At 43.9% G+C, this 24093-nt stretch overlaps 1 long non-coding RNA gene across 1 annotated transcript; it reads right to left on the bottom strand.

The window, feature by feature from the left end:
* Window positions 1–434: 434 nt before the first annotated feature.
* On the bottom strand, window positions 435–20550 carry LOC141373827 (uncharacterized). Its single transcript, XR_012380157.1, has 3 exons — window positions 20441–20550; window positions 1251–1282; window positions 435–705 (listed from the first exon to the last, which is right to left on the bottom strand). It is a non-coding gene; the product is annotated as an uncharacterized lncRNA (long non-coding RNA).
* Between the last annotated feature and the right edge of the window lie 3543 nt (window positions 20551–24093).

The raw sequence follows: 24093 nt of genomic DNA, 5'->3' as shown, positions 1-24093 counted from the left end.
ACATCAACAGCCGTCTGCCTGGGAAGAAGGCCGCTCAGACTGCTCTTTCCTCCGTTGAGTTAATTTCTCCATCTGCCCTGGGCCACAGCTCGATGGGAGATATTTCATAACGGTCACAGAATGATTCAGGTCTTCACAAAACCAAAACTCGTGTGAAATATAGGCTCCCATGGAGACTAAGGGAAGGAGCCATGGAGAATGTCTGTTGGTAGAGAGGAAATGTGATAAGTTGAACCAGAAGCTTAGATTTTTTTTTTTTTAAACAAGCATGTTGTACATGGTTTAACAACCAAGTACAACAAAAAGTTGTACATGGTAATGCTTTACTGGACTGACAAAGAAGGAAATGAAGTTGAAAAGCAAACTCTTTGAATCTAGGCAGAAAAAAGAATTTTATTTACATTTGCCCCACAATTTTCTGTTCTTTTCCTTTCCTCTACTTTTTCCCCTGCCTAAGAATGAATTTTGAATCACGTTCAGTTATTACTAGAAATCTGACAGTATTTCTAGGTGTGAGGGCAGAGTCCGTGCTTACAAATCGCTGTGCTTATTTCACAATCAAAGCGTGCCCAGTAATCTGTTTCCGTAGAGTAGCAGGTGTGATTGAGGACACTGTTGGCAGTCTCTGATTTTACTTGTTGCAACATGGACTGAAGACTTAACAACTGATTCCAGAACTCGGCATTTTCAAAAGAGTCTGCGCATCTAAAAGCAATCACATATTAATTAATAACTTAACATCGTGCCCTCCCCTTTGATGACCCAAATGAGATTATTACCAGATTGTCTCGGATTACAGATTCTCAGCAGCGGGAGCTGGGCTCATGCAGTTTCCTGTGTCTAATATTCTGGAATCAGATGCTCGATAATGACTATGCTCTGAAGAAGGGAACTCAGTTTTTAACTTTGGGTCTCTTTATTTTCAACATAACGAACCATGAAAATCTAATTTATCTCGTTATACTATTTTAGATGTTAATTTTCCTTCAATGCAAGCTCAGTTATGGAGAGATACCACGAAGTTCAGAGTCAGCAAGCAGCAGACCCTACACACAACTATACTTGAAAGGGCAGAGTGGAACCTAGAAGCTGTATACTGTGGGGGACCAGGCTATGCTTACAAGACTGAGTTGACCTTGATTGGATTTCTTAACTTAGTCACCCATGGAGGGGTTTCAGGGACTCGAGGCCTTCCCCGGAATGCCCTGTTTGGACATTTTTTGGGGGGTAGGGCAGTTTATGCTACTTACTCAGATGCCCAAAGGAGTTCAGGTTGCCCAGGCTGGAAAAAAAAAAAAAGGTAAAAGGATAAAAACACATTTCAGGTCTTATTTATTTTTCTGCCTCCAGCAGGTTGAGAAGACAAGGTACATGAGGGCAGCTAAGGCAACGTGCAAATGCTGTTTGCCCAGATCCATTTCCTCCTTTCTTTCTGCTAACAGAACCCAGATTTTGCTCACAGTGACAGTGTGCCCAGTCTGAGAGGATGAGTCATCAAATTTCAAAACCAGTCATGACGATCTAATCCTCTTTCACTAGACAATTTCCCCAGTTGCCCTCTCAGCTGGTAGTGTTGTGGGTGTGTGTTCCATTTCTTGCCAATGAGATGCAAGAGGGAGTCTTCAGGGAAACTTCTAGAGAGTTTTTGCTTTCTTGAGAAAGTAGTGGCGGACTCAGTAGTGGCTGCCCCCTCTTTCTGCCTTGAATCTGCATGTGATACTTGGAACTGCAGCAACCGTCTTGCAACCATGAGGTGACATCCATGGGGGTGATAGGCCAATATACAAAGTGGAAAGGCAGAAAGACTGAGTTCTTAATGACATTGGTAAACTGGCAGACCCGTCCTGATAGGAACTGTCTCTGAGTTTTCTGTTATGGCTTAGTGGAGGGTTTCTGCTACTTGCAGCTAAATGTACCTTAGTGGATACAGTGAGTAATCTCTTCAGCTTCAAATATAGTCAAATGATTCTGTCTTTTCAAAATGTACCAGAAGCATCTAGATGATGTTTTCATTGGATAACGCTAACATTATTATGCTAAACAGACATGTAGAAAATGTTTGGGAAGAATGAGGAGTGAACCAAATAGTATTGTTTCTGATAAAAAGGATAGTGGATTTTACCTTATTTTTGGTTAATAATACTTAAATCAATAAACAGAAATAACTATATGCAAAGAGATATAATGTAATTAATTAATTTTAAGTTTACATGCTTTTCTGCTCCAAACATTACTATTCTGATAAATTTTTGTGCTATTTCATCCCATTGCCTACATACTGACATAAAACACTAACCCACTAATTAAAGATTAGATTTTTGTTTGTTTCTTGTGTTATTTATGCTCTAATAAAGTCATTTTGACATATAACTCATTTGGAAAATTTGAGGAAGGAAAAAGCATATTCTCCTCTAGTAAATTTGGTCACATGTATTTCTATGCTATTTATATAAACTTATATATTATTTCATACCTATCTGTATCTGTATATATTTGTAGATTTTTTTTTAAAAAAGCTTTGTCTATAGTACACCAAATGCAAAAGGACTGGAAGTTTATCAGTTAGCTCTGGCTGTGTAACAAACTCCTCCAAAACTCAGTGGTTTAAACAGCAATGATGTTACCACCCCTGTGTCTGTGGCTTGGTGGGTCCAGCCTGTGTTTGACTGCGTTTGGCTCCAAGCTGAAGGTTGGATCTGTGTCTGCTCCACATTTCTTGGACCAGTAGGCTGGCCGGGACATGTTTTCCCATGGCAGATGCTAGAAGGCAAGCCCAAATACACATTCAAGCCTTTGCTTGTATCACATCCACACACATGCCATTGTCCAAACTGAGTCACAGGGCCAAACCCAGCATCCACGGTGTAGGAAGAGGACGTGAGCGCTGGTGGGAGGGGCAGCATAATCACGGGGCAAAGTGCACGGCAGGAGCCAGGAGCGAGCAGAGAAGTACAGGAAAACAATGCCGCCCTGTAGGGGAAGAGAGTTCGTAACAAAGGAACAGCCTCTGATGTTGTTCTGACACAGTTCTTAGAACCCGACCGAACTGAGAATTAAAGGAATTACCTGAGGGGACAGAGATGCCCAGCACTCCTGGTGTGGGAGATCCAGAGTTGCTCATACTGAACACGATTAGGCTATGCTTACAAGAATGATCTCAACAACACTTTTAAAAAGCTCGCCATCACCATTGTCGTATTCATAGACCTTTCTAGAGCTAGCCTCATGTTTTGTGATAAGAGACAAGTTATTTTATCATCATTATTGTCATTGTCACCCTACTGTGGGATTATTGAGAGATTGTATTTGCAAGATCCATAATGTGCTAATGACCTGTATTTCTGACAACAGTAGCTAAAACAGCCGTATTCTTCACGTGCCTTCTTTTGTTTTTGTGCCTTCTTTTGTTTGTCTTCACCACAACCTTATGAAGTAGCAGTTGTGTATTATTTCCATTTCACGGAGAAGGAAATTGAGTCCTCGGGTAAATAACCTGTTAAAGAGCTCAGCTCACGGAGCCAGCCCTTGAACCTTGCTTAGGCTCAGTTAGCGCTTGTGTGCTTAACAGGATGCACGCTGCTCCTTCCACTTCTTGTGCCCTTGTTCTAGCCTGGTCTGGCGCGTGAAGCCGCTGCGGCCACATTGGTATCATGAAATATAATCCTGTGAAATAAAACAAATTATGCATCGGTACTGCATTTTTGTGTGTTGTCACATAGAAAATCGCCTGTCTAAATTGCTTCTGAGCACTATATCCTGAGGATTTGGGTTGATTGCAAATTTGCAAATTTGATGCATTGTACAAAACAAATGTGAATTTTTGAACGCTCTGAGTTCTCTCATTTACTGGGGCCATGATTTTCACCGGCCTCATTGGCTTCTCAAACCAGCGTGGCCTGGGCCAGCCATGCCCACGGTGGACTAGCTGCCTCAAGTCTTGCTCCCAGTCACCTTCCGCCATTCCTGCACCGCAGGCCCCAGCCCCTGAGTCCCTTGCTCCCCTGTGGACCGCTGAGGAGCGGGCAGGTGGCTCTTCATGTCCCACTGGTGCTTAAGAGCCTTTCATTTTTGGTCTCCTTGATTTTCCATCATGTTCTGCATACTTTTCTGAAGCCTGGTGTTAGCTCAGCACATGGGGCGACATTTGAAGAGAGTCTCCAGAATTCAGAAACACAAAAAGCCTCTCTCTGGATCTGATTTTGCTGTTCCATTTTCAAACTCATCCTTTGTTCATTGATCCGAACAAAATGAATCTCTGGACTTTGAAATGATTTCAACAGTCATTTGAGTGGTCGTCCTTTTCATTTGTTTTAAGCTATTCAAATTCCTTTAAAAGGGGTGTTCTTAAAAAAATACTTCTGGGGCACCTGGGTGGCTCAGTCATTAAGCTTCTGCCTTTGGCTCAGGTCATGATCCCAGGGTCCTGGGATCGAGCCCCGCATCAGGCTCTCCCTGCTCAGCGGGAAACCTGCTTCTCCCTCTCCCACTCCCCCTGCTGTGTTCCCTCTCTCCCTGTGTCTCTCTCTGTCAAATAAATAAAGAAAATCTTTAAAAAAAAATACTTCTGGTATGAACTGAAAATAGTAAAGCACACCCCTTAAGCCCAAAAATGTTTTCACATGACCCACAAGTCAAGTTACTCCTTCAACGAGTATGTATTTTTGCTTCTTTAACAAGGATGGCATAATTTGGGGCACCCGGGTGGCTCAGATGGTAGGGCGTCTGCTTTTGGCTCAGATTGTGATCTCCAGGTCCTGGGTTGGAGCCCTGCGTCTGCTTCTGGCTCCCAGCTCAGCGGGAAGCCTGCTTCTCCCTCTGCCCCTCCCCCTGCTTGTGCTCTCTCTGTTTCTCTCTCTCTCTCTCAAATGAATAAATAAAAAATCTAAAAAAAAAAGAATGGCATAATTTGGGGGTGCTTTGGGGATGGCTAATGGAAATGGGAGGGTGACCAAGTCCCCTAGGAGGTGTGAGATTCAAATTATTTTTATTTATTTAATTTTTTTAAAGATTTAATTATATTTTATTTATTTATTTTTAAAGATTTTCTTTATTTATTTGACAGAGAGAGAGAGAGAGAGTGAGAGCAGGAACACAAGCAGGGGTTGTGGGAGAGGGAGAAGCAGGCTTCCCGACGAGGAGGGAGCCTGATGGGGGACTCGATCCCAGAATCCTGGGATCATGACCTGAGTCGAAGGCAGACGCTTTAACGACTGAGCCACCCAGGTGCCCTTAAAGATTTTATTTTTAAGTAATCTCTATACTCAAAGTGGGGCTTTGACCTCACAACCCTGAGATCAAGAGTCACATGCTCTACTGACTGAGCCAGCCAGGCGCCCCTCAGATGATTTTTATAACTGAGATGGCACAGCACTGACCAATCAGAATGGACACTGGTCACAAACAGCCCCCGTGGCTGTCCCAGTGTCACCTCATTAGCAGACAAGGCGGCTTCCTTCGGCACCAGCTCTGCCATCCCAGCTGGCTCCAAACTCCTCTGTAAATGGAACCTACTATCCAGAGGAAAAGGTTTGTCACCATTTAGGAGATTTGGTTTCTGAAGGCCATTTCAAAAGAAGGTTTTCAAAGAGAATTTGAGCAATGGCTGGAATAAATGATTCCTTCTTGAAGTGGACTGCTCGCTGGTTGAGAGCATAGAAATTCTGGCATATTTATTCAAGGACTCGTGCTGTTATTTTGTTGGACTTCCTGGTGACTGATACACTTCGTAGTGACTTCCAAGAAGTGACTATCATTTTGATGACATGTCACGTCAGGTGAGAGATATCTGACTTATTTGGAGAAACCTAAGCCTAGAGAGCAAAAGAGATTACGGTTAGATTAGAGCAGGAGGTGTAGAATAATCACCTTATGAAGGAGAGTCCAACTTGGAAAGAGAAACCAGCTATCCCAGTCTGACGAACGGTGGTAATGGGACATCCCGTGCTGTTTGTGTTCAGCGTGTAGCTTGCGAGATTGTGGTGTGCAAAGGAGAAGCAAGAGTCCCCGAACAGGACTATGAAAGGCCCAGCTCTGGCCCAGTGCGGCTTCTGCCCTCCAGCCTTGCAATATTCTTTTCGTAGGGGATTTGCAAGTAAGTTCTTTGAAAACAGAGCTAAGTCAAGAAGACAGGGGAAAGGTGGGGTTGGCTCTGGAGTTTGTGAATATAATAGAGTAATTCCACCAAGGAGACTACATTTCTTTGTAGCAAGTTTAAAATCTTTACCTAAAAAGGTAGTGTAAAAATGCTATTTGTTCTAAAATGCCCACTAACAGGGGACAAGTTGAATAATAATTATAGCATATAATATAGCACATTAATCAGGCATTAAAAGTCCTGTTTTCGGCAAAGCAATGCTATGTATCGTTCCGTACGTACGTATATCACATGTAAAATGTCTAAAACCCACATGGGAACGACAAACACCACATTCAAACCAACGTGTTACTTCTGGAGAGAGAGAAGGGAACGTGGGGTTGAGGAGCGAGCGAATGGAGTTTATTAGTCTGTAATGTTTATTTCTTCAGCTGGGTGGTGGGTCCGTGGGTGTTCACCATGTGAGTTTCTATGTTTTTGTATGCTTGAATTATTTCATAATTTAAAAAATCATGCTTTCAAACTCTAATCACACGATACTGTCATGATAAAATATTAAATGAAAAATCAATCAGGATATAATATATATACACAATATGATCTCAATTTTGTCTTAAAATAATATATATACATATATATGTATATCTGTATACATATGCACATATATGAATAGGAGAAAGTACAAGAAGCTATCTTTGGTGATTTTTTATTCATTTATTTTTTTAAAGACTTTATTTATTTATTTGACAGAGAGAGCGAGAGAGCACAAGCAGGGAGAACAGCAGAGGGAGAAGGAGAAGCAGGCTCCCCACCGAGCAGGGAGCCTGATGCGGGGCTCGATCCCAGGACCCTGAGATCATGACCCGAGCCAAAGGCAGACGCTTAACCATCTGAGCCACCCAGGCACCCCTCTCTGGTGATTTTTATCTTCTTAATTATATTTTTACATTATCTGAATGGTTTATAATCACGTATCTTTTATCATCTAAGAGGTGGTATTTTTTTTAAAGATTTTATTTATTTATTTATTTATTTGACAGAGACAGACACAGCGAGGGAGGGAACACAAGCAGGGGGAGTGGGAGAGGGAGAGGCAGGCTTCCCGCAGAGCAGGGAGCCCAATGCGGGACTCAATCCCAGGACCCCGGGATCATGACCCGAGCCAAAGGTAGACGCCTAACGACTGAGCCACCCGGGTGCCCCAGAAAGGGTATTTTAAAATACTAAATTAATAAGGTCTCTGACAATGAAGAAGTGAATTGTAGTTTCACTTTTTAAAGTTATATAAGTCAGGGCACCTGGCTGGTGTAGTTGGAAGAGCACGCAACTCTTTTTTTATTTTTATTTTTTAGGATTTATTTATTTATTTGACAGAGAGACACAGCGAGAGAGGGAATACAAGCAGGGGGAGAGGCAGAGGGAGAAGCAGACTCCCTGCTGGGCAAGGAGCCCGATGCGGGGCTCGATCCCAGGATCCTGGGATCATGACCTGAGCTGAAGGCAGACGCTTAACGACTGAGCCACCCAGGCGCCCCAGAGCATGCAACTCTTGATCTTGGGGTTGTAAGTCTGAGCTCCACGTTGGGTGTAGAGACGACTTAAAAATAAAATCTTAGGGGCACCTGGGTGGCTCAGTCGGTTAAGCATCTGCCTTTGGCTCAGGTCATGATCCCAGGGTCCTGGAATCGAGCCCTGTGTCGGGCTCTCTGCTCAGCAGGGAGTCTGCTTCTCCCTCTGACCCTCTCCCCTCTCATGCTGTTTCTCACTCTCTCGCTCTCTGTCAAAAGAATGAAATATTTAAAAAAAATAAAAATAAAAAATATTTTACTTGTTTATTTGAGAGAGAGAGCACAAGTAGGGGGAAGGGGGGGCAGACGGAGAAACAGACTCTCCATTGAGCAGGGAGCCCGACACAGGGCTCCATCCCAGGAACCTGGGATTATGACCCGTACCGAAGGCAGATGCTTAACTGACTGAGCCGCCCAGGTGCCCCACATGAATGCATTCTCGTTGCAGAGTGAAGCCAGCCACAATGCCCCAAAGCTGAGTGTGAGGCTCTCTCCCCTTGGTTCTGCTGGGTGCTCCTGCCCCAGAGGGGACAGTTTTGTGCACATCCTTCCAGTCCCTTTCTGTGCATTTTCTTCTAATCGGTGTGCATACGTGCATAGATGTGACCATACCATACATACTGTTTCAGAATTTACCTCTTTCATTTTATACTGTATCTTGGGAGATTTTTTAAAAAAAGATTTTACTTATGTGCTGAGGGAGAGAGAGCGAGCACACGCGTGTGCATGTGGGACCGGGGAGGGGGGAGGGAGAGAATCTCAGGCTGACTCCATGTTGAGCACAGAGCCCTAGGCTAAGGCTCCATCTCAAGACCCTGAGATCATGACCTGAGCTGAACCCAAGAGCCAGCTGGCGCCCTTTGGGAGATTCTCAAATATCAGTGTATGCTGGTTTCCTTCATGTTTTTAATTCAAAAACTTTTACAATAAATTTGATCTAATTCACTTAATATCATATTTCAATAGTGGCACAGTATTTATAATATATATGTATATATAAAAGCTGTATCACCATTCAACTGTATCCTTAATGATGGATATTAAGCTGTTTGCTAATTTTTTCTATTATACACAGTGTTTCAGTGACTATTCTTATCTTTATGTGCATGTGCAAGAATTTTTGTGGGAAAGATTCCTACATGGAGTCTCTAGGTCAGAGGGCCTACACATATTCATTAATGATAAAAACTGCCAAACTGCCTTCCTAAAAGATTTGTCACTTAACACTCCCAACAGATATGAGTCCAATTTCCTCAGATTCTTGTATTTCACTAGCATTACATTTTGAAAAACACAAGTTTATCAAGAACGTTTGACTGATTTCTTGAATGAGTGTGTATTCCTTTTATAATAAGAAAAACAATTTTTAAATTAAATCAGGGCACTTGGCTGGCTCAGTCAGAAGAGCATGTGACTCTTCATCTTGGGGTTGTGAGTTCAAGCCCCACGTTGGGTGTAGCGATTACTTAAAAAAAAAAAAGAATCGTAAAAAATTAAATCAAAAAGTTGCTCTTCAAGACTAGAAGCAAATGCACCAAAATGGTGAAAGTGGCTCTCTTTGGAAGATAGGCTATGGGCAATTTTCATTTCTTTAATAATCTGAAACAAAGGACAGTGAATTAAAACAAGAATGTTGAGGCGCCTGGGTGGCTCAGTCGTTAGGCGTCTGCCTTCGGCAGGAAGCCTGCTTCTCCCGCTCCCACTCCCCCTGTTTGTGTTCCCTCTCTCGCTGTGTCTCTCTCTGTCAAATGAATAAATAAAATCTTTAAAAAAATAAAAGAATAAAACAAGAATGTTAACATTCAAACATAAATGTTACAGAAAACAATACAAAAAGAGAGGGAGAGAGGGCTACTGGATAGAATAGTTAGCTATTCTATTCTATAGAATTGGTTTGTTTATACTGCAAAGCAGTGCTAGTTGGGGCATTTGGTACACAAAAACAGTTAACTGGAACAGACATTAGAGTGTATTCTTTAAAAAAAGGTTATTAAAGAACATATAATTATTATGCTCTGAAAGTAGTAATGACTTAACACCTTCAGAAAAAATTTAGTAATCTCATTTTCTGCTAGAATCCAGCCTACTTTAAAAGGACCTTGGTTTACAAAACAATATAATGTCTGAGAAATACTCAAATTATGGGTGAAATGAGTGTCTTTTTACTGAGAAGTTTCTGCCAGTGTGCATCGACTGTTATATACTATTTTCTTTTGCATTTATAACATATAAAGTATTGCGTAAATAACTGGTCATTCTTTTAAGATTATCCTAGGATAATCATAGTATGAAAGTATTCAAAAAGTGACTTACAAGGTCCATTTCCAGTGCGATGTTCTTTTTTTTTTTTTTTTTGGATTTTATTTATTTGACAGAGAGAGCATGAGCAGGGGGAGGGGCAGAGGCAGAGGGAGAAGCAAGCTCCCTGCTGAGCAGGAATTTCCCCATGCGGGGCTCCCAGGACCCTGAGATCATGACCTGAGCCACCCAGGCACCCCTCCAGTACAAGGTTCTAAGCTTAGGGATTGTTTTGCAAAATCTTTTTGCAAAATTCGCAGGTGAGATGGGTGTGACAATGGTGCAAAATGACGTGAATCAGCTCTATCATTGACATATTGTCCTTAGTTTATTCATTTATTTTTTTAAAGATTTTATTTATTTATTTATTTGAATGAGAGAGAGAGAGAGAGAGAGAGAGAGAAACAGCATGAGAGGGGAGAGGATCAGAGGGAGAAGCAGGCTCCCCGCTGAGCCGGGAGCCCGATGTGGGACTCGATCCCGGGACTCCAGGACCATGACCTGAGCCAAAGGCAGTTGCTTAACCAACTGAGCCTCCCAGGCGCCCTGTCCTTAGTTTAAAATGGCTGCTTTTTAAACATATGGTTCCTGGCTGACGTTTTTATCACTGCTACGGTTTTTCTTCCCAAAAGATTATACACCACGTTGATAAATTTCATCAGTGGGAAAATATTTTCTCTTCAAGTTAGGAATGAATTTCTGTGGTTGGAAACATTCCTTATATTAAAAATATTGAATTGGAACATACTCTTCTTTTAATGGTAGGAATGAGTCTTTAGTCAACAGTCCTAACGCTGCAATTGTTTGCAGTTGCAAAGCTGCATGACGACAGATTGTCCTGCAACTTGTCTAAAACCAGAGTTGCAAAAGAAGAGAGGAATTGCCTTACTTGTCCGTCCAGCCTGGTGTCCTGTCCCGGCGCAGGGCGGTGGCCCTCTGCCCACTGGTCTGCAGGTGCGGGAGGACATGGGATGGTAGAGAGAATCTGTCAGCTCCGACTCACTATGGACATTCAAGAGTACAAGGAGGGCACCACCCTGGACTTGGAACAGCAAGAAACCAGGTTTAGGATCTCGTCATGGGAAAGATTTGTTATCCGGAGAATGAGAGCTCACCCACCCCAGACTCAGGAATTCTAGTCAGAAATCTTGTCGAGCCTGGTCCCGAGTTCAGGGACCTGGTCACACACACTGCTTCTGAGGTCCCAGACAACGATGACTCTAGAAGACAGAGAATTTACCTTCCAGCCGCCCCCTCCCACCCGCTATCCCCACCTGTCATAGGAAGGGGCTGAATTGATCCAGTTCACTCTGCGCTCGGGAGTAGGTCTGGCTCACCTCATTGCTGACCCGTCCAACTTCTCACCTTGGCATTGCTGACTCTTCTCTGCTGGGAGCACCACGCCCCTTCTAGAAGTCCTTCCTTTCCTCTCTTCCTTGCTTTGTTCTTGTTTTTTTTTTTTTTTTTTTAAGATTTTTAAAAAATTTATTTATTTATTTGAGAGAGAGAGGGGGAGAGGAGGAGGAGCAGAGGAAGAGGGAAAAGGAGACTGTACTGAACGCGGAGCCCAACCTCACGACCCTGAGATCATGACCCAAGCCGAAACCAGGAGTCCAAGGCTTAACCTACGGAGCCCCGCAGGCACCCCTCTTCTTGCTTTCGTGAGAGGTACTTTTCTGTGCTGTCCCCTCCCCCATCAGGATTCCTGATCTGGTACAAGAAGGGCAAGGACCAAAGCAAGTGTTAAGTAAATGTCTTTTGAATGAATAAATGATCATGCACGGCTCAGATTTTTAAACATTTATGCCAACACTTTAAATAAACTCTTTTATGTTTGTCTAATTCTACTGTATTTTGGGGGTAATGAGCTCCTGAAGCTTGTTACTTACCAAACGAAGTAATTCTTAATTGTTTTCAACATACATCGTAGAGGATGCAAACAGTACTTTTTAATGGAAACATCTTGGGATTCATAGGAAAAAAAAAATCAAGCCTGGATTCACTTTGTCCAGATCGCATGTGTTTTTTGAGAATTTGAACGCCTGATTTGCTTCTCAACCTTTGTGTCTCCAGCCTGAAGAGTACAGATCCACTGTCTGTCTGTGTTTGGCAGAGTCTCCTCTCTTTTCCTCCCCAGGCTCTGCCTCCCTTTCACCCTCTTTTTTTGTTTGTCTGTTTGTTTGTTTTTTTTAAAGATTTTATTTATTTATTTGACAGAGAGAGACAGTGGGAGCAGGAACACAAGCAGGAGGAGTGGGAGAGGGAGAAGCAGGCTTCCGGCTGAGCAGGGAGCCCGATGTGGGACTCGATCCCAGGACTCTGGGACCACGACCTGAGCTGAAGGCAGACGCTTAACGACTGAGCCACCCAGGCGCCCTTTTTTTTTTGTTTTAAAGATTTTATTTATTTATTTGACAGAGAGAGAGAAAGAGAGCACAAGCAGGGGGAGTGGCAGGCAGAGGCAGAGGGAGAAGCAGGGTCCCTGCAGAGCAAGGGGAGCCTGATGTTGGACTCGATCCTAGGACCCTGGGATCATGACCTGAGCTGAAGGTAGTTGCTTAACCAGCTGAGCCACCCAGGTGCCCTCCCTTTCACCCTCTTAATCCTTCCAGGTACAGTGATGAAAATGCTTGCAGCATTTCCTTTTGTGGATACCTTGGAGTTTTTTGGTTTTGCTTTTAAGGATGTGTGTGTGTGTGTGTGTGTGTGTGTGTTTTGTCTTTGTGAGCAGCCCTAAACAAAATTCCATACTGCCTAACTGAATATTTCATATAGCCAAGAGATGATAAAATATACCACCAAATTAGGGAAAACCGTATAGAAAGATTCTATAACTACTGGGTCAGATCTGTGAAAAGGAGGCATAGATACAGGGGATTTTAGAAACAAAATTTCATATCATTCACTCATTCTTTTATTCACTGATTCACTAATTCATTAAGTCCTTTATTCAATTGATTGTTATCAGGCACATTCTGTACACAAGACACAGCATTAAGTACGGCAAAGTATACAGAGATGAATGTAACAGGTCTCCTGGTCGTTAATAAGTAGGACATTATCTGGAATTGAATTTAAACTAGTATGTAACTGGTAGTGAGATATTTGAACCACCTAAAACAAGGATAAAGAGTTTTGTGATAAAAGAGTTTACATTCTTGGGCACCTGGGTGGCTCAGTTGGTTAAGCGACTGCCTTCGGCTCAGGTCATGATCCTGGAGTCCCGGGATCGAGTCCCACATCGGACTCCCTGCTCAGCGGGGAGTCTGCTTCTCCCTCTGACCCTGCTCTCTCTCTCTCTCTCTCTCTCTCAAGTAAATAAATAAAATCTTTAAAAAAAAAAAAGAGTTTACATTCTTGAATTATGCAAAGATGTCTCTGAACCGATTTTCATCTCAGAAATTGTATTAGGTTTTGCTTTTAAGTTTGGTGGTAAGACAAATGCTGTTTTGTTGCCTTTTAGGTCCTAAGACCTCATTTTCAAACAACTGCCTTTCTAAGTGCTTTTCCTGAGGCTTTCATCGATGGCTCAGAAGTCTTTTAATGCATGGAGGGTTTATTTTATCCCTAAATAAGCTGTCTTAAACTTTCCTTATGAACAAATATTATTTTTCTGGAAGTAGGATCTTTTGGCAGAAAAGATGTCTAAACAAGTTTGCCTAGCTTCATTCTCTGGTGATCACCCCTTCCTTTTTTAAAAAATAAAGGAATTTATATAGAATTTGTATATTCTAAAATTCTTGCTTTTAAATGATGCTATCCAGGGGCGCCTGGGTGGCTCAGTCGTTAAGCGTCTGCCTTCGGCTCAGGTCATGATCCCGGGGTCCTGGGATCGAGCCCCGCATCGGGCTCTCTGCTCCGCGGGAAGCCTGCTTCTCCCTCTCCCACTCCCCCTGCTTGTGTTCCCTCTCTCGCTGTGTCTCTCTCTGTCAAATAAATAAATAAAATCTTTAAAAAAATAAAATAAAATGGTGCTATCCAGTGGTTTTTAGTGTACAACCATCCCCATAATCTAACTTCAGAACATCTTTATCATCCCCCAAAAGACCTTGTATAGTGGTCACTCCTCCTTCCTCCCAGGCGATGGCTGATTTACTCTCTGTGTCTACAGATTCATACCTTCTAGACATTTCACGTAACTGGCACCATACAATATGTGGCCTTTTCTGTCTAGCTCCTTTCCCTTACCATGATGTTTTTGAGGTTCATCCATGTTGTAGCATGTATTAAAACCATGCTCTTATTCGTTGCTGAGTACTATTCGACTCTATGCATCTATCACATTCTGTTTTTCATTCATCAGTTGATGGACATTTGGGTTGTCTTCACCTTTTGGCTTATTTTCACTATTCAGTATTGTGAATGTTGCTGCTATGAATGTTCACGTACAAGTTTTTGTGTCGATATGTTTTCATTTCTCTTGGATATATTCCTAGGAGTATAACTGCTGGTTCATATGGTAACTCTGCCTAACATTTTCCATAACCGCCAGACTGTTTTCCATGGTGGCTACACCCTTTGACTCTTCACCTATAATGTATGAGTATTCCAGTTTCTCTCCATCCTTGCTAACATTTGTTGTTGGCTGTCTTTTTGATTATAGCCATCCTAGAGGGCATGAAGTGGTACCTCCTTTTGATTTTGATTTGCATTTCCTTAATGACTAATGATGGTAAGCATCTTTTCATGTGCTTATTAGCCATTCACATATCTTCTTTGGGGAAATATCTATTCAAATTCTTCACCCATTTCTAATGGAATATTTGTCTTTTTAGTGTTGAGTTGTTAGAGTTGTTTATATATTCTGAATATATCTCTTCTTTCCTGATGAACTATTTTTTTAAAAAGATTTTAAAATTTGAGAGGGAGGGGGAGAGAGAGAGAGAGAGAGTGTGTGTGCGTGAGTGAGCATGGGCAGGGGGAAGAGGCAGAGGAAAAAGCAGACTCCCTGCTGAGCAGGGAGCTTGGGCTCAATCCCAGGACCTTGAGATCAAGACCCAAGCAGAAGGCAGGCACTCAACCTACTGAGCCACCCAGGCGCCCTGTTAAGGGACTTTAAATAAATGAAATCATGATACATATTATTTCTTATCTGATTTCTTTCACTCAATATTATGTCGATCAGATTTATTCATATTGTTGCAGGTAGCTGTAGACTGTTCATTTGCATTGTTGTAGGACATCCCATTATGTAAATTTACCACAATTTATTCATTCTACTGTTGATGGGCATTTGGATAGCTTCCAGTTTGTGGCCATTACGAATAGTGCTCTTAAGAACATTTGGGTATGTGGGGCGCCTGGGTGGCTCAGTCGTTAAGCCTCTGCCTTTGGCTCAGGTCATGATCCCAGGGTCCTGGGATCGAGCCCCGCATCGGGCTCCCGGAGCCTGCTTCTCCCTCTCCCACTCCCCCTGCTTGTGTTCCCCCTCTCGCTGTGTCTCTCTCTGTCAAATAAATAAATAAAATCTTTAAAAAAAAAAGAACATTTGGGTATGTGTCTTTTGGTAAATATGCACATATACCTACCCACATCCATATATATGTAACTGCTAGGTCTATACCTAGAAGAATTGTTAGGCTATAGAGTATTTAATATTTGTTCAAGTTTATCTCTTCTCAATCTTCCAAAGTGGTTGTACCAATTTTTACTCCTTCTTTGAGGAGGTAATCAAGAGGACGTGACTGTGGCTGACTTGAGAGCTGAACCGGGGCAGCTGGGAGGCTCCTCCATCCCTCCCCTGTCCTTGGAATTGATGCTCCGCCCATTGTTCCCACAGTGGGGGCTGTTCTGAGGACGCAGCCTTGAGAGAGTAGGGTGTTATGAAGACCATCTGGACAGCACCGGTGCTGAATCCCATGAAGGCCTCTACATGAACTTTTAAGATTCTGGCAAGTGGATGCAGAGATCTATGGCCATTCAAGACGAGCCTCATAGGTAAATTCCCTTGTTTATTAGAACTGCCACCCACCAATCACGACTCGTCTGCTTATTTCTTTGGTCTCTCCCTACCCTCTGAGTACAGGATCCAGTTTGTGAACCAACTCTCCTGTTAGCAGTGTGGTAAGCATTTTGGTCGTTCCATATCTTTGTCAACACTTGATATCTTCTGTATGTTTTGTTTTAGCTGTTCTAGTAGGTATGTAGTGGTATTTATTAAAGTTTTATTTGCATTTCTTGGATAACTAGTGAAATTTAGTAACTTTTTATATGTTTACTGGACTTCTGTGTATCTACTCTTCTAGGGTGCCCATTTCAGGTTTTGTGTTGGTGTTTTTTTGGTCATTTCCTAGTATCTTGGCTTTTTAAGACATTGTTTTGTGGGACCTCTTTATATGATACCGTTCTTTTGTCAGATGGGAGTATAGTGGATTTCTTCTAATCTTTGGCCTGCCTTTTCAGTGTTTCATGGTGTCTTTTGAAGAACAGAAGCTCCTAATTTTAATTTAGTTCAATGTATCATTTTTTCCCCTTCTGGTGAATACTTTTTGTGTCTTGTTTAAGCACTTTTTGCCTACTCCAAGATCATAAAGATGTTTCTCTATGTTTTCTTACACATTTAGATCAGTAATCCATCTGGTGTGAGGTAGAGGCCAAGATTTTTTCCCCAAAACGATACCTAGTACTGATTATTGCGAAGACTGTCCTTTCCCCACTGCACTGCCAGGTCACCTCTGTCATCAGTCAGGTAACCATAGAGGTGTGGGTCTGTTGCTGGATTCTGTCTCCCATTGCCCTATATGTCCATGTTTGTGCCAGTATCACGGTCTTAATTACTATCACTTTAAAAAGCTTGGTTTGATATGTGGTAGCGCTGCCTTCCATCTTCACTCTTCAAGATTGTCTTGGCTCTTCTTGGCCTTTTGTGTTTCACGTGTATTTTAGAATCAACTTGTCAGTTTACACACGCACACACACATACGCACACACAGCACACATGCACCCATAAACCCTGCTGGGATTTTGATTGGCATTGTGTTGAATCTATGCATCTTTTAAATCATAAAAATGACATTCTCTCCACTTGTCTCCTTTTAGTTTTCCTCAGTATTGTTTTATAATATTCAGTATATAGGTCTTGCCTAGTCATTTTTCATCAGATTCATTACTAGGTACTTGATGGCTTTTAAAAGGTAAACGATTTCACTTAAAAAAAATGATTTTATTTATTTGAGAGAGAGCAGAAGCTGGGCGGGGGGCAGAGGGAAAGGGAGAGAGAATCCCAAGCAGACTCCCTGCTGAGCAAGGAGCCCGAAGCGGGGCTCAGCCGAAGGCAGACGCTTAACTGACTGAGCCACCCAGGTGCCCCCCTAAGTGATTTCACTTTAAACGTTTATTTCCTTTGTGTTTATTGCTGGCATATAGAAATTGATTTTTGTAAACTAGCTTTGTATCCAGTGACCTTGCTAACTTTATAATTAATCTTTATATAATTCATCTTGTTATAATCATTAAATCTGTTATAATCTATTCATTTGACTTTATCAAATTTCTCTTTAAAAGTCTTAAAATTACATGGTGAGTTTGTGTTCAGGAAAGCGAGTAGCACAATATGGCTGGAATTTAGGGTGGTGGAAGTATGAGGTAAAACTGAAATGACAGCTTATTTCATCCAGAGGAAGAGATGAGAGAGACATGGAGAGACAGAGATGGAGAGAAAGAGGGAAAAAGAGGTGTGAGTCTGTCCTAATGACATTCCATCACTCCTCTGGCCGCATTCTATTGGTTAAAGGCAGACCACGGTCCCGCCCACACCCAAGGGGAGTGGACTGCAGGGGGGGGCGGTGAGTCTCACCCTCCTGTTGCACAGCAGGCAGTGATAATTGGGAGTGTTTTTGAGACTGCTTATCATACCTCCCTTTGGCTTTTTGGAGGTGACTCTTTCCACCTTACTCTTAAAAGGGTCAGGCTAATTTAAATCATGATCAAATTATCTTACAAAATTTTTATTTTTAAATTAAGATTTCTCTGTATGCCACATCTTCCCCTGCCCAGCCTGGGCTGTTGTCCAGCCTGCAGTGTAATGCCATTCTTGTTCTTTAGGAGAGGTCATCTCTCCTCAGACCTTCAACTGATACTCCTCTGTCGACGAGCTCACATCTCTTACCCAAATTTATATCCCATGGCTCTCCATTTGTCCTTTTTACATTTTTTACTTTTGCTCTGTACTCTATATGCCTAAAACCAAAGTCATCAGTTTTTTTTTACACCTCTGTTAGGACTAATTATTTTCAAATGATCAAGAAGAATGAACTGATACACATGCAATGTCACAATGTAATTTTTCACCTTAACAAACTGCTTCCCCATTCTCAGTTACTAATTCTCAATCACCAGTGGGTGTCTGTTGCAATCACATGTAAACTTCAACCCAATCTCCCCATGTACCTGCCTTGTGTCCACATACTCTCCTGTTCATGCTCCTGGCAAAGGCCAAGTCCTCCACTCAGGCTCTAGGACCCACCCCTCTTCACCTGTTCAAGGTCCGGAGTCCACCCCTACTAACACACTTAAGGATGCTGCCCAGCAATATTCTTTCTTTTCTGAATCATCAATTTTCCCATCTCCACTGGATCTTTCATCAGAATACCAACACGGTACGTTTCTTCTCTTAAAGATCTTAAGAACTTTGTCTTTATTCCACTTATTCTTCCAGCTGTATCTTCTCTTTTCTTTTAGCACAATCCTTGACAGTTATACGTAACTGCTGTCTCCAGCCTTCTCTCATTCACTCTGGAATCCCCTCCAACCATCCACTAAAACTCTCATCAAGGTCACTATGACCTCCAGATCGCGTCATCCAAGAGCCACATCTCAGACAATGACCTCAACCTGTTAGCAGCATGTTACCCGTGCTCCTCCTCAAAACACTATTTCCTTTGACTTCAGGATACCCTCTTTCCTGCTTTCACTGGTTACTCCCTCTGTCTTCACGGTCTCCTTTTCATGTTGGTGTACCGTGAACTTTTCTCTCTACATGCATTTTCTTGGTTTTAAATGCTATTTATAGGCTGATGATCCCTAAACTGATATTCCTAGTCATGACCTCTCCCCTAAATCCACAGTTGTATAACGGAGGGATTTCTTTATACCAGAAATGGTCTAAAGATGGCTTCAAAGTGAAAATATCTGAACTACAGCAGAGGCTGAAGAGAACTTATCAGAATTTCCCTAATCTGACAAAACAGAGCCCTAGGAGTTGGGCTAATCCGTCCCAAGAACCCAGTCTGGGAGCTGACTGGCCTGGGGTACCTTGGGCTTTGGGACATTCCAAAAACAATTGTTTAAACAAGTCTATCAGAACCTTCCAGCATTTGGAGGCTTAAGCCCCTTTTTCTCCTCTCCCCCTTTATTAAGGCAGGTTATATAAACCTTTACCTCTAGCTGTTCAGGGAGTTACTCTCTCTACAGAAACTCCTGCATGCATAATAAACTTTTCTCCTGTTAATCTGTTGTCAATTAATTTGCAGGCCCTGATAACTAGGGCCTAAATTGTACAGTTTTCCTCCCAACAAAAACTTACCACCAGGCACCTGGGTGGCTCAGTTGTTAAGCATCTGCCTTTAGCTCAGGTCATGATCCCAGGGTCCTGGGACTGAGCCCCGCATCGGGCTCTCTGCTCAGCAGGAGGCCTGCTTCTCCCTCTCCCACTCCCCCTGCTTGTGTTCCCTCTCTCGCTGTCTCTCTCTCTCTCTCTCTGTCAAATAAATAAATAAAATCTTAAAAAAAAACAAACTTACCATCTACTTTGAAAGAGGACTTTACTACCTCCATTTTGATCTCACACTTCCTAATTAAGTTCTTCTTTCCAGTTTATCTCTTATCTCAGGCAAGACCCTGCAGGCAAAGCATCTCCTGATGGGAACTGAAACTATCCCCTCTAGCCCCTGGGCCAGCAAGACCCCACCCTGTGATTGACCCCAACACAATAATGACCTGACCTTTCCTGCCCACCTGCCTGTACTCACTGACCTTTGTCCCATATTCTCCTTATACACACCCAGAAATATTTTCAGCACTTTGGAGACTGTCTTTGAGGTGTCAGTCCATTCACTGTCTTCCCAGTGCTGGCTGAGTAGGAAAGACGTTGGGGTTCGAAGCCGACAGCCAAGAAAGAATTCTTGAGACGTCTTTGGTGCAAAAAGGGTTTTACTGAAGCCCGGGGGACAGGACCCGTGGGCAGAAAGAGCTGCACCGGGGTCATGAGGAGCGGCCCAATATATACTCTCAAGTTGGGAGGGGGTCAGGGACAGCGTTGTCTCTAAGGAATTTTGGAAGCAAGGTTTCCAGGACCTTGAAGGGGCTAGCTATTGTTGGGAAAAGGTCATTAATTATCGTCCAATAAAACCTTAGTCATGAGACCCTTCAGATGTATATCGGTGGGCCATATGCTTGGGGGTTGATGGCCAACACGTATCTTGGGGGGTTTAGAGATAAAGGAAATTTCTAAAGGAATTTTTATATGTTAAAGGAGACTCACGGGGCGCCTGGGTGGCTTAGTTGTTAGGCGTCTGCCTTCGGCTCAGGTCATGCTCCCTGGGTCCTGGGATCGAGCCCCGTATTGGCCTCCCTGCTCAGCGGGGAGTCTTCTTCTCCCTCTCCCACTCCCCCCGCTTGTGTTCCTGCGCTTGCTCGCTGTGAAATAAAAAAAAAAAAAATCTTTAAAGTAGTCTTAACAGAATCCTGGGGGTTGGGCTAAGGTTGGCTTTTGCCCTTAGCAAAGTATTAGTATCAAGGCAGTTGAGTCCCTAGAGGTTGTAGGTAGTAAGGAAATTCAGTAATTTTCCTTCTGCCTTTGTTTCCCCCATCACTGGCCTCACTGAAATAAATTTCTTTCTTGTTTCAGCACTCTCCTCTCTCTGCCTTTGGATTTTGTCAGTGGTGAGTGGCTGAATCTGGTCTGTTGGGGACCCCCGGAGCAGGTGCTTACGTACCCCTGTGCCCAGGGGCTATGACTTGACATCTCTACTTGGTTGAAAATAGGCATCTCAAACTCACTATGTCCCAAACCAAACTCCGATCTCCAAACCTCCATCCCCATAACCCCTCCTGCCTCTACTGCTCCCGCAGCATCCAACTCAATTATGACTCACTCGCTCATCCACAGGCTTGTTTTCAACCTCTTTTTTGCATCCTATATCCAATCTGTCAGCAAATCCTACTGCTTATTCCTTCAAAATATATCCAGAATCTAACGTTTTCCTACCGGTTCCACTGTTACCGCTCGGGCTTCCCGCCACGGTCACTTCTTGCCTGGATTGTGACACGAGATTCGTAACTCCTCCTCTGGTCTGGTCCCTGCCAGGGGACTACTCCGGCTACTCTCCACACAGCAGCTAAAATGATCTTGTTTTAAAGGCTCAGAGTCACCTTTCTGCTCAAGATCCTCTCCCTTAAGTAAAAAGTAAAGTCCTAACAATGGCCCACCAGGCCCTTAAAGGTCTGTCTGTGCCCCCTCATCTCTTCGGCCTCCTTTCCTGTTCCCCCTCCTTTCCAGTTCCCAAACACTCCATCAGGCTGGCCTGTAGGGCCAGCCACTCACCACTTACTCTGTCAAGTTTTTCTTCAAACGTCCCCTTCTCAGAGAGGAGAGGTTTTCCCGACCAAACTATTTTAAAATTGTTCCATTTGCACTCAATTCCTTCCCTTCATCCCAATTCCTTCTCCATGTTATTTACCACCACCTCATATGCCCTGTCATTTCCTTTTTCTCTTCACTAGAATATCAGCTTCACCAAGGCAGAAATTTCTATTTTGCTCACATTGTATTCCTAGCCCCAGAAGGGTGTCTTTCAACTAGTAAGCCCTCCATAAATACTTGTTGAATGCTGAGTGAATAAATGAGATGTGTGAGAAGTAAATCCCATTCATGGGGTTGAAAGGAATGCTCTGTGATGCTAATAGCCTTAACTTTGCACTTGACCTTCTCCTGTTCCCCCAGGAAAAAAAACCCGAGAATAAATTGTGTGCCAGCAGTCTAGGCCCTGGGAGCATAACTTCGACTAAGGTAGAGGTACATTCTGACTTCTGAGCTTAACTCCCCATTTCTGGTTTCTTCCTGCAACTGAAATAGTGCATGTCTGCCTTTAACAGAGGACGGACGGACCTGCCAATAGCACAGCTGCGATCAGAGCATCTTCAGCAACAGACATGAAAAAGCTTGGTGACTCTCACCCTTCACATTCACCTCGTGCTCAGCCTGGCTTTCTGCTTCTTTAGGCCCCCATGGTGACTAGCATTCACCCCTCCCCCCATTTTCTTGCTTTCCCTGCTTGGAATCTTCAGAAAATTATTCTTAGTATTGAAAGCAAAATACTCCCAACTTTCTTGTATTTGTCAATATACAAAACAGAGTTACAGCACACTGTGTGCTCCATATAGAATGACATCCTTCGGCAGTAGTTTTAAATTATCCCTTTCTCCTGCCATCACTGTGACCTAACGTCTTGCTTAACTGAATAATGTCAGCACTGAACTAAGATAATATTGTGACCCACTGGCGTCCACACTTCCTGGTTCAAGTCAGCCTGCATATTCTATTTAACTTAAATATGTATCATATTATAAACATATTTAATACAGCCCCACTTAACTCTACTCCGCTTTCTTACTCTCCCAGTTGGAGCTCTCAGCTTTTATTCTGCGAGACGTTCATTCCATTCTCCAGTGCCCTCACTGCCTCCTCAATCTAGATCTTTTGCTTTCTTCAGGGTCCAACTAAAATTTCCTTTTCTGAGATTTCTTTTTTTGAAGGGGGGGTGGTGGGAGCATCTTTTCTCTGTGGCTTCCCTCCACATGTAATTCTAACACTGAATTGGTTCAGGATGTACGTGAGGAACAGGATGGTGATTTAGCCAAGGTGGGAAAATGATGGGTTAAATCATTAAACGAAGAATTATGGTCGTTAAAAAGTCTTTGTCAGTTAGAAAACATAACACGATTTCTTTAGCTTTTAACTCAGCAGTTCATAGCTGATCCTGTCTGAACTCTCAACATGGAATCCCAGGTCACACGAGTGATTATTTTGCCCTAAAACTGCACCTACTAAAGAATAAAGTCGGACTAATCTTAACTTCATTGACAGATAAACCCAAAAGGGAGATTGTGTCCTAAACAGACTATTCCTAATTCCTCTGGATTGAGACAGGTTTAGTTCAAGATCACCTTTTAATTGAGAACTGTTGCAATTATCCTAACATTTTCCAGAGGCATTAGCATGAGGCAAGTGAACCCACACTCATCCTTGATAAATGATTTTTCACGTTGACACGTGCACTGGAAAGGTCTGAACAAGGCGTCTCGAGCGAGGAATCTGAAGTGATCGGAACGTCGCTCTCGCCCAGGTCTCTAAGGCGACGGGCACTGCGGACTCCACCAGCTACAGTCCCGCGGGCCGTGGGGGACCGAGCAGATAGGAGTCGCGGCGAAGACGCTCCGCTCGGCTGGGGCGGCGCGCCGGCCGCACCGGAGCGCGGGAGGGTCGCGGCTCCCCACCCGCGTGCAGAGCCTCTAGCGCGCCCGCCGGCCGGCCGGCCCCCGCTCCGCGCGCGGGGAAAAGAGCGCGGCAGTTGAAACCGTTACCACCCCCGAGTTTTTGAACTGGTTCAAACTTGGCTTTCGGCCCCGCCCCGCCCCTCCGGCCCGGGAACTCCGAAGCGGCCGTTCCCGCCAAGCGCCGCGAGCGCGCCGTCCCGCCCTCCGGCCGGTTCCCGCCACCCCACCCAGCCCGCCCCCCGCCCGCCGCCCCGGCTCCAGAGGCCCCGCGTCCCCGCCCGCCTGCCTGCACGCCTGCCCGCCGCCTTCCTGAGAGGCGCCGTGCGCTCAGCGAAAGAACAAAGAAACAGCGCGGCGCTTCCACTCCGCGGCCGCGTCCCTTAGCGCCTGCCCGCGCCCGCGCGCACGCGCCGCCCGCCCGGCACGGCCGAGTCCCGCGGGCGCCTCTGCGTGGGGCTGGCTCGGCGCCTCCGAGCCCGGCGGGCCCTGTGATTGGACGGGAGCCCGCCTCGCGTCCCGCCAATCGGGGCGGCGCTTGGTTGGACTGGGGGGGCCAAATAAAAGCGATGGCGATTGGGTTGCCGGGTTTGGCGCTCGGTCCGGGAGCGTCCGACACCCACTTGGGCGCAGAAGGCGGTG

This window comes from Callorhinus ursinus, unplaced genomic scaffold (assembly GCF_003265705.2).
Source record: "Callorhinus ursinus isolate GAN/ISIS: 27379988/994484 unplaced genomic scaffold, GSC_fseal_2.0 scaffold12, whole genome shotgun sequence".
NCBI lineage: Eukaryota > Metazoa > Chordata > Mammalia > Carnivora > Otariidae > Callorhinus > Callorhinus ursinus.
The sequence above is the reverse complement of the archived record's forward strand: the minus strand, read 5'-3'. Positions and strand labels throughout refer to the sequence as shown.